We start from the raw sequence: 13,876 nt of genomic DNA, 5'->3' as shown, positions 1-13,876 counted from the left end.
CTCTGGGTCACTCTGTGGAGTTTGCACATCCCCCCCCCCCCCCCCCCCCCCCCCCGTGTTTGCGTGGGTTTTGCCCCCACAACACAAAGATGTGCAGGGGAGGTGGATTGGACACGCTAAATTGCTCCTTAATTGGAAAAAATTAATTGGGTACTGTAAATTTAATTTAATCTTTGGTGGAGCTAACTCGCTAATCTCTGCCTTCTGCTGTCTCGAGTCCTCCCAGAAGTATGGTGCTTAAATTGAATATGATACTTAACTCTTTTTTTTTTTTTACTACTTTAAATTTGTTTGTTTGGCATAGGATACAAAAGCAAAGACTGCATATATTTAAGATTTCTCAATTTGTCCTGCCACCTTCAATTATGTATCTCTACCCCCAGGTCTCTTTGCTCCAATACCTTTTTTAGAATTGAGCCTTAAGTTTATGTTGCCTTTCCTCATAATGCCCACAAAAATCCATTATATCGTACTCCTTTTATTTCAATCTGTCCATACCCTCCAGAGGTCTGCAACTATTCACATTGTTTACTTAATTTCTCCATTTTCTGCCATCTGTGTCTTGTAAGTCCAGGTCATTAATATATATCAAAAAGAGGCGTAATCTGGGGAGAACAGCACTGCATATACTTCTCTCCAATTCGGAAAACAACCACTGCTCTCTGATTTCTATCCCCTAGCCAATGTGCTGCTGGTCCTTTCCCAGGGCCTCTAATTTTAAGAACGGGTCTATTAATGTGGTACTTAAACTTTCAAAAGGCGATTTTTAATATATTTATACACCAACCATTTCCTCCCATCAATCCTGTCTGTCACTTCACACAAGTTACTCAAATAGAACTTGCCTTTAACAACTCTTTTTGTAGCCCACGCCCATACATTATCAAGTTTCAATTTTGCTCTGGATTATTGTCAGTAAAAGTTTCTCCAATGCCTGGAACTGCCAAATGTTCCCCTCTTGTTGCAACATTTCCATTCCACTGGCACAACCCCCACATCTAAGATGGAGACTCTGACCAATATTTTCTAATCATCAGTTTCCACCCTAACTTCTCCCACGAACCCAGAATGTCGCTTGACTTTTCTTTCTTTGAGCACCTCCCTTTTTGAAGTGGGAGGAATGTCTGTGATGGTGAAAGCCTTATTTTCAGCAGCCTGTCTTCCTCCTCACTCTGATCACTGTCAAAAAAAGAACAGCAATTTATCTTTTGGTTCGGCACTTTTATGGCTTTCTGAACTCAACATTGATTCAGGGCTTCTGTTCACCAGTATTGCCCTCTTGTCAATGCTTTTTTCCATTTGCACCATCTCTAGACCCATGCTTTCTTTGTGGTTTACATTGCGATCTTCTTTTGCCTTGCACCATCACCCCTTTTATCCGTTAATCTCTCCTGCCTTCCACCCCATCAAATATCTTCATTGTGGTATCCTTTCAGTATGTGACTAACTCTTTGAAGAAGAAAAATTAATGGCAGCTAATCTCTGGTAGAACTCCTCAACCGATCCTCTGATGGTGCACATGGAATTTCTCCAGATGCAGAAAGTCATAAGGTCACCCAATCACACTTGAGGCACTGGGTGGAATATCGAGGACCTCCACCCCAACAGAGCTCCCCTCTGCACTACTGCAAGGCAATGGTGAGGATACCCTCCTTCAGCCCAGACACTCCAAAAATACCACCGAAGGACAAGGCTCCAGATCGATGTTAAGAATCACTGACATGGTGTTAAATAAGGAGATCCAGAAACTTGCCACGACCAGAATGTATGGGTGTGATTAGCCGGCCCTCAAGAACTCCACTCACTCTTATCTTCTACCCTAGAAATAAACCACTCAATCTAGCCTTAATTAGGTGAGCCCTATGTACCACTTTGAGCTGGACCAGACTGAGCCCTGTACAGCAGGACATGGACTTTACCCTGTGAAGGGCTTCACTCATTACTTCCTCATCCAAAATGGGTCCCAATTCCCCCTCCCACTTAGCCTTCACCCCATCCACAGGGGCTGACTCCACTGATGGGATCTGCCGTAGATACCTGAAATGCTCCCACCACTAGATCCTGCTAAAGATAAAATCTTCCTCAGCAGGGACGACTGTGGTTCCATGGGAAATGACAGAAAAGCGTTTTGCACAAATTAACAAACTGTCTGAACACTACAGTTCCAGTGAGTAGTAACTTCATCGACAGCTCCTCCAGACTTGCAAACTGCCCTCCCACAAATAAATCCCTAAATCTCTTCAGACCTTTCCCTCTTCTCTCCCCCCATGACCTAAACATAGAATCCCTACAGTGCAGAAGGAGGCCACTCGGCCCATCGCATCTGACCCATCAAAGGCCATTTTTACCCATGTCCACTCTGCCCTATTCCCATAACCTCATAACCTACCCTGGATATCCCTGGACACTCAAGGGGCAAATTATCATGGCCAATCCACCTAACCCGCACACCTTTGGATTGAGGAAGAAAACCGGATCACCTGGAAGAAACCCACGCAGACATGGGGAGAACATACAAACTCCACGCACACAGTGACCCAAGGTTCTAATTGAACTCGGGTCCATGGTGCTGTGAGGCAGCAGTGCTAACCACAGTGCCACTGTATTGTAAACCTATCAAAGGGGGCAACAATGACATGGATCTAAGCCCCAAATGCTGGAATAGGCAAGAAATTGATGCTTCTCTTCCTGGGGGTAGTTTGGTTGGCAGGCAGGGGGATGATGTGAAATTGGGCAACTTGTTAGCAGTGTCATGTTCACTGCCTACCCAGTCCCCATGGGTATTTTCTGTGGCAGGGAGACATCAGTTGGATTGCTTACCCGTGTGCCAATTGAGGTCCTTGTGGCCAATTAAAGGACACCTCCCACTGGTATCTTGCGGGGGAGTCCATCCCCATGTGCACAGGCCTCCCAGTTAAGTGACGAGCATTGTGGCTAGGTGGTGTCTGGCTGGATTCCAGAGATGGAAGATTCTATTTGCTTGGAAATAGACTTTCTTATCTGAGACTGAACTTCGGATTTCGGCAGGGATCATCTTTAAGAACAACTGGGCTAAGTTGATCTGTTGGTTGGCTTAACCAAAAGAAAGACCTCCATTTGACATCCCGTGATGTTGTGAACGCATTTCATTTCCGCTTAGACTTTCATTTCCCCATCTCCACACTATTTAAAGATTGACTGCAGTGAACATTACTTCTCTGGAGATTAAGTATATATGCCATCCTTTTTTAATTTGCTTAATAAAACAAATAGCTCATTCACTTGTATGTTGCTAACTGTGGAGCTACCATTGTTTTAATTGTATTATGTTTCTGCTCTTCTAATATGATTCACTGTTTTATATTAAATCACAAATGGCTCTTTGTTTTCTCCAAAAATTCTCCCCTTTCCTTAAACCTCCTTTCAGTGCCATACAGTTTGTTTTGGCAGAGGAGCTAGGAGGCAAGCTGCTCTCTTGGTGAGATTTGAGGTGGGGTGCGGAGTCTTATTTTTTTTGCCTTCACCCATCTCCACCATATTACTCCTGAAGCATGTTGTTTAAATAGTATGAAAGACTGGCAAGGGCCGAATTACCACTTACCAAATTATTTTTGATATTCATGTCATGCAAGGAGCTGTTGAGTTCCATCAACTGGGGACAAAAGCACTCATTAAAGACTGGGTTGTTTGTTAGTTTTCCAACTGATCCCGGTTCAGCAAGCACAATTTCATTTTTATTTATTCATCAAATTTTCAACAGTTTTACAAAACAGTAATAACTCCCAAAAATGCATGATGAACAAACCCCAACAATTGTACAACCCATAACTCTCTGCCCTCCAAGCAAACATCACCTTTTACAGGATCAGAAACTCCAGCCGGTCTGACATCCCGAATATGGCTTCTAAGGGAGCAGGCTCCAATCCACCTGTAGAATCATCTAGATGGTGCTGAACACCATCCAAAATCTTTCCTGCTTCCGGCAAGACCAAATCATATGTACATGGTTCGCAGGGCCCTTCCCACATCATTCACAGACATCCTCCACCCCTTTTAACAGCCGGCTCAGCAAAGACTTTGTGAGGTGTGATCTCTACACTACCTTCAGCTGTATCAGCCCAAGCCTCGTGCACAAATATGCCCTCCGCAGCACCACACACCCTCCTCCAACACCATCCCCAACTCTTCCTCCCACTTTGCCTTAACATCCTCCATGGACACCCCGTCCTCCTCCAAGATCCTCCTGTAGATTGCCGAGACAAACCCCTGCCGACAGAACCGCCTCTCAACAACAAGGAGGCAGATGTGGTCGGGAAGACCTTCCTTGTAACGTCCTGCACCTGCATATACCGAAAGCTTTCGCCCTGTTCCCGCCCAACTCCTTCAAACTCTCAAATCATTCTCCCAGAAATAAATCCTTAATTTCCTTAATCCCGATGCCTGAAACCTTGCATCCATACTCCTCGGCTCAAACCCATGATTCCCCCTGATGGCATATTTCCCCAGCTCCCAACCTATAAACTGCTTCCAGATCTTCAATGTGGCCACCACCACCCGACCCGCCATATACTTCTCTGGGCCATTGGCTGTTGTCAGTGTTTGCAACCCTGACCTCCTACAAGAGTCTGCCTCCATCCTCACCCACATAACCCCTCTCTGCTCCAACCCTGAACCTTCTCTGCATTTGCTGGCCAGCAATAATACAACAAATTTGGGAGGCCTAACCCTCTTGCCTGCTGTCCCCTCTGCAGTATCACCTTCCTTATCCTGGACACCTTCCCCACCCAAACAAAAAAGACCAGCCTGTCCACTCCCCCTAAACAATGCCTCGGGCAAAAAGATCGACAGGCTTCGAAACAAGAACAGGAATCGCAGCAAACGTTCATCTTTACTGCCTGCACCTGGCCCATCAATGACACAGGGTGATTGTCCCATCTCAGCAAATCAGCCTTCACACTCCCCAACAAGTTAGTGCAGTTAGACCTCTGAAGCCCTGCCCAATACCAGGCTACCTGCACCCCCAATGACCTAAAATGAGATGCTACCAGGTGAAATGGCAGCCCCCACCCCTGCTCCCACTCCTGGAGGGGAGACCACCAAATATTCAATTTGTACCCCAAAATGTCCCAAATCTCTGGAGCAATCCCTTTATACTCTCCCACTGAAGAGCTCGGCTCCGAAATATACAGCAACAAATCTTCTGCATATAAGGACCCTTATGTTCCACCCTCACTATCCCGTTCCTCAGCACAGTAGTGAAGGGATTGTGCACAGGCCAGGAATTTCCTTGGAGCTACTCCCACCTCATCATGGTCAGTTTATTGACTAATTTACGGTCGCAAAGCAGAAACAGCTCTGAGGAAATTATTTTTTTCATAAATATTTTTATTCTGATTTCATTTGATATAAAACATAGGCCTCTCCCCACCATGCTTCAACTTTATTTTTTTTTGGCTGGTAATAGTGTTGTTACATTAAGTGCTTAAACAAACAAAAAGCAATTATATAAGTAACACTGGATCTATTGAGTGTTTAGTACAAAATATAGTGCAAGCTGGGAGTTAACTTAGTTTGTTGCCAATACCTGGAAAACGCTGTGCAGGTTTGGGCAGGTTTCCTTTGGGGCCCCTGGTGGTCGGGTACCCGATCACTGTTCTATTTATTTGTGACACCCTGATATTGAAACATACCAGTGGCATGCTTATGGTCCCCCTTCCTGTTGCTATTCCAGGTTTTCTTCCCGGGCTGTCTTTCCTGTGCTCTTTTGGCCCCTCTGCCCTACGTCCCCGGTTTACTGGGTTGTTTCCTTCTCTCTTTCTTTCTCTTTCCCCAACCCCCCCCCCCCACCGCTCCCTTCTCTTTTTCTTCTCCCCCCCCCCCCCCCCCCCCACCCCTTCCCTCATTGGTTACTAGTTTCAAACATGCCCTCGAACAGGTTGGTAAATTGCTTCCATGTTTTGTGGAAGCCCTCTTCCAATCCTTTTTTAATTTTTTCCAATTTGAGGAATTTGGCTAGGTAGAACAGCCAGTCTGCAGTCTTGGGTGGTGCTGCTGATCTAGAGCTGAGCAGGATTCTCCTGTGGGAGGCTAGGTCATCTGCCCCTCTCCCTGTGAAGAGTTCTGATATCCTGAAGACTGCCACTTTAGGGCACAGCTCCACAACCCTGGACATGGTCTCAAAAGGTGGTCCAGTACCCAACAAGTCTGGGACATGACCAGAACATGTGGGTGTGGTTGGCCGGCTTCCCTGGTACTGTTCGCATTTGTCCTCCCTCCTCGGGGAAGAACTCGCTTGTGCATGTTTTTGTCAAGTGCACCACCTTTAGCTGCATTAGGCTCAGCCCTGTGCATGAGGAGATGAGGTTTGCCTTGTGAAGTACCTCGATCCAGATTCCTCCCCCTATTTCTGTGCCTAGTTCTTCCTCCCATTTTCCCCTTTTTCTTTTCAGTAGTCATCTGTACATGTCAGCACAATTACTGTCCCCCAGTTCACCTGCAGTTAGGAGCCTGTTCAGTAGGCTGTGTCCTGGTCGTTGGGGGAACGTTGCTGTCTCCTTGCGGAGGAAGTTCCTCACATGCATTTATCATAGCTCACTGTCTTTTGGGAGCTGTAGCTGGTCATTCCGTTCCCCCTGGGTCGCTAGCCTACCATATATTTACAGGACTGTCCTAGCCTGCCATATATTTACAGGACTGTCCATGTCCCCTCGTCCTGTCTCCAGCTTCTGAAAGTGGCGTAGTCCAGTGTCGCCAGGGTGAATTTGGGTTCTTGCAGACTGGGGCCATGGTCAGCATTGCTACCAATCTGTCGTGTTGTCTTGTTTGGTTCCACACAGCGTGGCCGCTACCACTGAATTTATTTTGAGTATTTGGCTGGGTGAATGGGAATGCGTGCTTGGTGGGCTGTCTCTGTGAAGGAGCTTTTTCATTTTTACCCATTCTGCTTCTGGGCCTTTGACCCAGCCTTGTACTCTCTCTGGTAGCTTCCCAGTGGTAGATCTGGAAGTTCGGGACGTTCTAGCCCAGTCTATAACAGTCTTCATCACTGTAACGGTAAAGTTCATGCTCCTTATTGAGCAATATTGACCCCCCTCGCCCTCATCCCATAGCACACTTGGTAGGTCTGCCCTGTTCATCCCTTCCTTACCCTAGGTTGGTCCTTCTCCCTCAGGTGTGTCTCTTGGAGGAAGATTGCATTGGCCTTCAGACATTTCAGATGGGCAATACACTGGTAAAATTTGAATGAAGAAAGCTCTTCAGACCATTTGGTATCTCCATTCTACCTATACCAATATTTCTTCAGATACAAGGCCTGCTCTGGGGCTGATGCCTACCTCTAACTGGAGTGCGGACGCTCCTGCCTGAGTACGCCTCGACCAGCGGCCACATGTCTAACACTGGCAATCTCCTTCAACCAAGTCCGGTGATGTCACACGTCTCAGAGGCCAGAGTTACTGGGTGTTCGGTCCGGACCATGGGGATACCATGCAAGGGACGATGCCCTATAACCTCCTGGACTTCTCTACTGAATTAATACCATTAAACCAATTATCTGGCATAAGCTGGTTGAACAATTGTCCGGCACCACCGGGTGGGTATGTGAGATTCCAGATCATCCCAAACTTGCACTCTCTGCAGGCCAGCATGAGTATGACCCATTTGGTGCTTGTTTTTAGTGATGTTGCCCTGGAAGAAATACTACATCCTTTCTGCATATTGGTTCCAGTCTTCAACACTGGTGTCAAATGCATTTTACTGCCAAAACTGAGGCATTGCGAAGTGGGTACAGAAAATCATAGGCGAGTAGGTCGGAGCAGGTCCAGAAAATCACGCCAAGTAGGTCACAGTATTGACAGCAAACCCGTTTACTTCTCATCGCCAGTTAAGGACACTGGGAATCTACAGCGTAAAATAAAGAAACTTGGCTTTATTTGCAACATGTGTGTGTGTCTGGCAACATGTGTGTGAGTGACAGGCTGATCTTTTATACGAAGGTTAACGAAGTTCCCAGCGGGGGAGCTTGTACTCCAAGGACCAGAGGGGAGATGATCATTCCCACCCCATGTGGGCTATTACATAAAGGTTACTTATGAACCTCGTTCCATCTCTGCTGTCATCAGACCTTCTCTGGTGTGTCTCCTGGACCCCTGGGGAGTATTCCAACCACCCAACCCCTTCGCTAGGGGCCCTGATCCCTGCTATGACCAAAAACCCTGCAATTAACTTGGAAGGCTGGCATCTATGTTCATCTTCTGGAGATTCCCTAACACCGTTCTAGCACTGGCCACTACTGCTTTCTGGTGCTGCTCTGTTACTGTCCATGAAGGGCAAAATCCCATTCTCTCATTGTTGAGGCTGCCCCTAGCATATGGTAGGGCAGCGCCAGGTTGTCCCTGCCACATCCCCATTCACCACTTTTTTGATAATCCATAATTTGAACAGCCTTGCTAGTTGTTGGCAAGATGGGTAGTGTGAAAAACAAAACTTGAGAATGATTCTGACTCCTGAGCATTGTTTTCATGTTTGGGCTCAAACCTGGCAGGAATCATATGCAGGTTGAGTTTTGTTGGAGATGCCCATTTTGAGGTGACTGTGCTTTCCACCTGGGAGTAGTGAGCAACAAGTTTCTTCTTTTTGGAGAAAGTTACACTCGAGGCCAATAAGTGAATATTTGTAATTACATTGGTTAATAGGGACATCAAGCATAGATTTATTGAGAGCAAGTGGTTTTATCTGCATAGATGAAGTTGTGCATCAGGGACATTCCAGAAAGAATTCATTAAAATGACTGAAGCATTGTGTTAGTGTAATAGTCGAGTCGAGACCAAAAGATGATTGTTTAATCAGTACGTGGGGAGTTGAGATAAATTAATATGAATACAGTCTACCCACCATGTCCCACCCAAATCTGGGTGCAACGTGGCCAGGAGAGGCTGCTCCCAGGATTTACCCGGCTTGCCATGCCTCGTGAGATCTAACCGGATCTCTCGAGAGGTCGTGATTTAGATCCTGCACATTGGAGTGCGGGATCAGTATTTGGCAAATCGGCATATTAGAGTGAACAGCTAGTCTCACGCTATGCTCTCACCTGATCTACCCGGGGCTTTAGGATCTAACCCCTTTGCCTCGGAGACCTTGGGCGAGCACCGTTCACTGCTGGTTCCTGCAAACTGGAATTGCACACCAGGTGGGTGGCACCAGGGTATGCTGGTGCCACCCACTCACCTTGTCCCTAGCAGTGCTACCAGGGTACTAGCCTGACACGAAGTGTGCCCAGGTGACACTTGTAGGGGAATTAGGGTACCATGCTGGCATTTTGTCTGCACCTTGGATTGGGCTCGGGGGTGCCCTGCCTATGGGTGTAAGGTGGCCTGAGGACCCCCTTTATAGATGTTGGGACATTGGGGGGGATCCGGGGGTCACTTCAGGAGTCTAAAGATCGTTGCACCACATAATGACGACGTCTCAATCACCTTCTCACTGAGCGTTCCAGAGAGCGGAGATTCTCAGTGCAGGAAATGTGACTGCAGTCTCTGGGGGGGCTGTCTCACTGGGCCACAGAATGCCAATAGATAGTGGGGTCATTCCCGCCACTACAAGCGCCCAGAACAACCCTCGATTGCTGCTCAGAAAGGACTTTTTTTGTTAGATCGCACTTTATTCCATGATAGTTGATAAGGGAGAAATGTGTTTAAAATTTGATGCCGAAACAAGATCTAGTAAGCAGTTAGGACTAAGCAGCTTTTAGTGTTTCCCATAAGAGCAGAGAATACAGGAGTAAATAAGTCATGAAAAATCGCTAGAAAACCTTGACTTTAAGCTGTAAGTTGTTACTGATACTTGCAGCATTCTGGGACAGAGCCTTCATGCCAGCTGACCAGCGGGTGCATTGCAAGTAGCTGTTGGCTGTCGAGCGGGCTATCACTTACAGCCCTCTGCTTACCGCCTCTTGCTGGAGTGAGCCTTCGGCCCATCGTCTATGTTGGTCAAAAACAACCACCTAACTCTCTTCTAATCTATTTTCCAACATTTGGCCCATAACCTTGTATACCTTGGCACCGCAAGTGCGCATCTAAATACTTCCTAAATGTGTCTGCCTCCAACACTCTGCCTCTAACACCCTTTCAGGCAGTGAGTTCCAAACTCCCACCACCCTCTGGGTGAAAAAACAGTTCCTCACATCCCCTTAGCTTAAATCAATGCCTCCTGGTCATTGATTGCTCCATCAAGAGGCGATTTCTTCCTGTCCGAGTATGTCCTTATTTTATACATCTCAAATCGTGGCCTCCCTCCCCTCCGTCTCCTCTGCTCCAAAGAGCGAGTTCTGCTTGCTCTCCTGTAATGAAAGAAAGCAGAGAGTTGTGACAAAGGGACTGTGCAGAATGACTGATGTTTAAGACGATCACTGTGAACATGGGTGCAAGATGACACCAACAATGAGTGCATGTGCCTGTTAGTTGTTTAGGTGGGGATGTGAGATTACTGGCAAGAGAGGAATGTACCAGCCTGCCGATCTGAACCCAGCTGGACTCTCCAGGGCCTCTTAATCCAGCTGGTGCTGTAGTTGAGCCACTGCCAGCTTTCTCGCAGCATGAAGGCCTGTCCAAAATAAAATTTAAGCCTATGAAGCACATAAAGAATGAACAATCGAAATTGAAAGGAAAGGACAAAATTCTGTAATTTTTACTGGATGAAAAAAGTTTATTTGAGCTCTGTTACTGAATAGGGAAAGACTATTTCCTCTGGTTGAGATATCAGTGATAATGGGCGTGATTCTCCCAGCCCCGGGATGGAGAATCGCCGCAACCACGCCACGCAGCCCCAACGCCAGCGCGCAATTCTCCGAGGTGCGGAGAATCGGTGCCATTTGCGGCGGTGTGTTTGGCGCGGCGCCGGTCGTGGGCTGCTGTATGAGGCTGGGCCGCTGATTCTCCGGCCCGGGTGGGCGGAGCGTCCATGCGGAAAAACAGAGTCCCGCCGGCGCCGTCCACACCTGGTCGCTGCCGGCGGGAACTCTGTGCGAAGGGTCGGGGGGTGGCCTGTGGAGGGGGGCTCCGTCCCCGGGGTGGGCCACCGATGGGGTCTGGCCCACTGATCGACGGGCCGCCCCCCCCCCCCCCCCCCTCCAGGCCTACTTTATTGACGTCTGGCCCCAGAACCCCCGCGCCATGTTGCGTCGGGGCAGGCACTTTCCTTAAAGCCACCGCGCATGCTCAGGTTGGCGCATTGCCACTGCACATGCACGGGTTGGCGCATCGCCACTGCACATGCATGGGTTAGCGCCGCCCTCAGTGCGTGCCAGGAAGTGAGGCTGGAGCGCCGTGAACCATTCCAGCGCCATGCTGACCCCCTATGGGGGACCGAATCGCCCGTTCACGACGGCGCAGACACTCTGTCCCGCGATCGGAGAATCGCGCCCAATGAGTCATTCATTTACAATCAACACCCTAGTGCAAGCCCAGTTAACTCTCATTTCAGCTCATTATGTTCTCCATCCACAGTGCATTCCATTCTCACAGAATGTTCTGTCATGTTAGGACAGGAAAAGTCCCAGAGTAACTTGATCCCTCTAGCATACATTGTCTTACTGTTTCCTTTCACTTGGCTATTTATTAAACTGTATTTGCGTTGTTAACCGCAGGCCTTGATTTGTAATGGAGTCTTCCATATAATATTTTCAAAAACCATTTTGGAAAGTCTAAAAATGCTGTCATGTGGCTCTCCTTTATGCCATAAGACTTCCCTAGGTCTATGTGAAATATCATTTCCTCAAAATAAAATCCACGATCGTGTCTGCGTGGGGTTCAGCCCCACAACCCAAAGATGCACAGGGTAGGTGGGTTGGCCACGCTAAATTGCCCCTTAATTGGGGAGGGAAAAACCGAATTGGGCACCTAAATTTACATTTAAAAAAAAAATAAAATAATAAAAAATCTAATTAGTCAAACTAGAGTTGAAGCTTTTTTTTCACTGATTACATCGCTAACAAAATGCCATTTAAACAGAGGTTATGGCTGGAATTCAAAAGGTATGTGTTCTTGCCGACCCCCACAAGCAGATGACAGCACCCAGTGTAGGGCAACTTGCAGCGGCCAATAAGCAGGTCACTGCCTGAGCCACCATCCAGTTGAGGACAACTGACCAGCTCCTAATCAGTGATCAAGTAGTTTAGATTGCATAATCAATAGAGGTGAATCATAGAATTTACAGTGCAGAAGGAGGCCATTCAGCCCATTGAGCCTGCACCGGCCTTTGGAAAGAGCACCCTACCCAAGCCCATGTCTCCACCCTATCCCTGTAACCCAGTAACCCCAAATAACCACTGGTTTGGACAGTAGGGGCAATTTAGCACGGCCAATCTGCCTAACCTGCCCATCTTTGGACTGTGGGAGGAAACCAGAGCACCCGGAGGAAACCCACGCAGACTCAGCACAGACAGTGACCTAAGCCGGGACTCGAACCTGGGACCCTGGAGCTGTGAAGCAACAGTGCTAACCACTGTACTACTGTGCTGCAGGTGGCTACTGCTAAGGCTGCAAGAAGAAGTGGGGGGGAGGTGCAGTTTATTTTGTATCTAATGTGGGGGGGGGGGGCTGCTGTACACCCTCCAATGGCAATGCAGTCGGAAGATGTGCCCCCTCTCCTTCGGGAACCAGCTTGGAGGCTGCCAGGGTTTGCCTTGTGGTCTCTCCATTCGGTGGCAGCCCTTCTCAATGCTAGTAAAATGCTGATGGGGGTCAAAAAGAGATTTTAATTGATTTAATTAGCCTTCCACCTCCAGTCAGCAGGTGAAACTTCTCAGTCTCTCAATATTAGTCTCCTTCATGAAAATCCAACTTCCTCCAGGAGTTCGACATTCCTCCAATTCTGGCTTATGACCAACATCTTTCACCCCGGCATAAGTGGCCATGTCGAGGTTCCCACCACTGTGAATTATCCAAGGTGACAGGAAGATGTTTGACTCTCCAACTGCAACCTTCTGCCACTATTTAGAGGCCTCTAAATGGCTGGTAAAATCAAGCCCAATAACTTAATTTTAAATGTACCTGGTTAAATAATTGAATCTGAAGAAGACAAAGATGGAATAGATATGAAATAACACCACCTGAAGAGATCTCATTGGTACCGCAAAAAGAGTTGGGGTTTTAGTCATGATTCCTGATGGACTCCCATGACCTGAGTCCAGAGATCCCAAATGTAAGCTGCTTCAGTATATCCTGAAGCTAATCTGTATTGCCGAATGATTGCTAGAAAATTAAACCAAACGATGTCTGCATTAAGTCTTTCCATTCTTTCTTTTAATTTTTGTTATAGCTCTGATCCGTCGCAACTTAATGTTTTGGCACTATTGGCTTCATGACAGCAATTTGCATTTTTATGTAGCATCTGTAATACAACCACTTCCCAAGGTGTATTTCAGGAATATCATCAGATTAGATTTGACACTGAACCAACTTTTGAGGAGATGTTAGAATGGGTGACCGGCAGCTTGTTCAAATATGTACATTTTGAACAGGAAGTTAGGGGATTAGAGACTAGTTATAATATGGAGAGGTTTTGGGGAGTGAATTCCAATGCCTGAGGCCTAGAAACCTGATGGCATGGTCACTTATGCTGGGGTGAAAGAGATTGGTCATAAGCCAGAATTGGAGGAATGTAGAACTCCTGGAGGAGGTTCGCAATGAAGGATTTGGATTTTCATGAAGGAGACCAATATTGGGAAACTGGAAAGTTTCAGAATTCACAAACCCTCTCTGCTAAGGAAGCCCTGCCAACCATTTTTCATATCAGGGGGATGGTATGGAATCAAGGCGGCCACCTCTGGGGAAAGGCCCGAAGTCGCAGTGGCGGTGAGCAGATGGTGCGGCCAGAAGGCTGGAACATCTGCCTCCATTTA

General features: G+C 47.3%; 1 protein-coding gene across 2 annotated transcripts in view; it reads left to right on the top strand.

Moving 5' to 3' along the window:
• The window catches only part of lyn (LYN proto-oncogene, Src family tyrosine kinase), a 167,781-nt gene that overhangs the window by 17,414 nt on the left and 136,491 nt on the right, over positions 1-13,876 (top strand). The window lies entirely within an intron of this gene.

This window comes from Scyliorhinus torazame, chromosome 11 (assembly GCF_047496885.1).
Source record: "Scyliorhinus torazame isolate Kashiwa2021f chromosome 11, sScyTor2.1, whole genome shotgun sequence".
NCBI lineage: Eukaryota > Metazoa > Chordata > Chondrichthyes > Carcharhiniformes > Scyliorhinidae > Scyliorhinus > Scyliorhinus torazame.
Note: the sequence above shows the minus strand (reverse complement) of the source record. Positions and strands in the feature narration are given on the sequence as shown.